General features: G+C 40.3%; 1 non-coding gene across 1 annotated transcript; it reads left to right on the top strand.

Moving 5' to 3' along the window:
- Nucleotides 1-2,077: 2,077 nt before the first annotated feature.
- LOC120222588 lies at nt 2,078-2,193 on the top strand. Its single transcript, XR_005526084.1, has one exon. It is a non-coding gene; the product is annotated as a U5 spliceosomal RNA (small nuclear RNA).
- The last annotated feature ends 588 nt before the right edge of the window (nt 2,194-2,781 follow it).

Here is a 2,781-nt window from a genome sequence, read left to right as displayed (position 1 = left end):
AACATTGTGGAGGTTCATCAAAAAATTAACCGTAGAACTCCCCTATGACCCAGCAATAGCACTGCTAGGAATTTACCCAAGGGAAACAGGAGTGCTGATGCATAGGGGCACATGTACCCCAATGTTCATAGCAGCACTCTCAACAATAGCCAAAACATAGAAAGAGCCTAAGTGTCCATCAACGGACGAATGGACCAAGAAGATGTGGTTTATCTATACAATGGAATACTACATGGCAATGAGAAACAATGAAATCTGGCCATTTGTAGCAATGTGGATAGACCTTGAGGGTGTTATGCTGAGCGAAATAAGGCAGAGAAGGACAGATACCATATGTTTGCACGTACAGGTGGTTTACGACGAACTTAACAGAGGACCATGGGGGAGGAGAAGGGGAAAAATAGTGGGGGAGAGGGAGGGAGGCAAACCAGGAGAGACTCTTGAATGCTGAGAACAAACTGAGGGCTGATGGGTGTGGCGGAGAGGGGAAGGGGGGGTGATGGGCATGGAGGAGGGCACTTTTTGGGATGAGCATTGGGTGTTATATGGAAACCAACTTGACAGTAAACTATTTAAGAAAAAATAAATAAATAAATAAATGAAAATATTTAAAAAATAAAAATAAAATTACATTGTGGTCATGATTACACAACTTTGAATATACTAAGGGCCATTCAGTTATACACTCTAAATGGATGAATTGTATGGCAAGTGAATTATAGCCAATAAAGCTGTTTTTAAAATGTATTAGACAAATTTAAATAAAATATATGTGAAATATGATTGACTTGTTAGCAAAAGAATCAGCAAAGTGGGTGGGGAGGGAGTGCCAATTTAAGAAGGTGTCAAAGTTGGGGAGGAAAATGTTTTATATAAGCAGGTAGAAAAAACAAAAAGCTGCAGTTTTTTTTTTCTCAAGGTGGTTCAATTAACCCAAATGTTATGGAGGACCCTTGCAGGCAGGTGGGATCCACCAACTGGGTGCCACAGAGAACATCACATTTTAAAACTATAGAACAAGGGTGTGGTGCCTGACTGGCTCAGTTCTGCCTCTTGATCTCTCAGTCGTGAGTTCAAGCCCCATATTGCCCATAGAGATTACTTAAAAAGAAAGAAAAGTCAAAAGAAAAAAGAAAAAAGAAAAACCATAGAATAAGGAGACATGGGATCTGAAACTAGAAGAGTTCATCTCCTAAAGTAGCATCAGGTGGGGCAGGAAACCTGAAGCTGAGTACGTTAGGCTCCAATTTTAAACAGAACACTGCCAGGAATTTTTCTCAAAGGGCAAAAGTGCACAGTGTTCAAGACTACACCCTGGGAGCTCCTGGGTGGCTCAGCTGATAAGCATCTGACTTTGGCTCAAGTCATGGTCTCCTGGTTCCTGAGTTGGAGCCCCACATGGGATATGCTTGAGCCCAGCTTTGGATTCTCTCTCTCCCTGTAATTCATTCTCTCTCTTTCTCTCTCTCTCTCTCTCTCTCTCTCTCTCTCTCAAAATAAAAAAAAAAGTATATACCCTAGGGGAACATGGTTAAAACAAGGACAAACAAAACACCAGGCACCTACGCAGCTTAAGAAAAAATAGTCACTTTTACAACTCTTGTGTGCCCTTCCCAGCCTGACCCCTCACTCCCTACGAAGAGAGGAACCACCATCCTGAGCTTTGGTTTTATTACTAATTACTAGTTCTCTGATTTTCGACTTAATGGCAGTCTTTATTCAACAGAAATCAAATTCAGGTGTAGAAGAAATCTACACCTGAAACCGGAGTCTCTTATCAAGACGGCATTTTCAGCCAATACTCCGCTCGCCCCCTAACGGTGACGGGAGGTATCGCGTGAATACGAACCTATTTTCTGAACCGTGATTTGCATACCCACAGTGCACTGCACACGATACAAGTTTAAAAACAATTAAAATTAAACATTTCTTCAATTAATATGTCTTAAAATTAGATCTATTCATATACATTAGTCTAGAAATTTTTATTCAGGCACTGAATCTTGTCATTATTTAGTCACCATCAGTGTACTAGGAGATTGTTTTACCCGAGCGGCGAGGTGTAAGTTCAGGTTGTATACTCTGGTTTCTCTTCAGATCGTATAAATCTTTCGCCTTTTACTAAAGATTTCCGTGGAGAGGAACAATTCTGAGTCTTAGACCAATTTTTTGAGGCCTTGTCTTAACAAGGCTATATAACGTGTGATGAAAAAAAAGACTGGTGTTTTCTTGCTGATTTGTGCAACTTCGGTAAGCAGGTGTGTTTTTCACGTGTGTAAGTTTTTCTGTTTAGATGCCTTACTTGTGGTTGTTTGGAGTATATATCTGGCTTGAAAGGTATGGTTAAGTATATGCAGGGGCCTTTTTTTGTGTTTTGGGTTACCTGTAAGTATTTTCTTGGTTCCCTGTGGCTGTTTTGTTGTTTTGTTAATATAATGTCTGAACATATGAGAATTTAAGCGTTTTGGTACTTACGTGGGTATAAATGGGGGAATTAGAAGTTTTCTAAAAGTTGTTTAAGGAAATGAAGTGTGTGAGGCTGGTTTTTACTGTATTTTATTTAACCTAAAAAATCCAAAATCTTAAACGGAAAGTCACTGTAGGATGCTAACAGTTTTACATTATCTTTATGGGGCTATATCCAGGGTGTATCTTCTTGCACTTTATGTGTAATTTATTGTGTGAGAGAGAAGTATGGGCAGGCAGGGGAGAATCTCAAGCAGGCTCAGTAGCCGCCCAGATGCAGGGCTTGGTCCCACCACCAATGGTAGGACCATGACC

This window comes from Hyaena hyaena, unplaced genomic scaffold (genome assembly GCF_003009895.1).
Source record: "Hyaena hyaena isolate Hyena2069 unplaced genomic scaffold, ASM300989v1 scaffold_15, whole genome shotgun sequence".
Lineage (NCBI taxonomy): Eukaryota > Metazoa > Chordata > Mammalia > Carnivora > Hyaenidae > Hyaena > Hyaena hyaena.
Note: the sequence above shows the minus strand (reverse complement) of the source record. Positions and strands in the feature narration are given on the sequence as shown.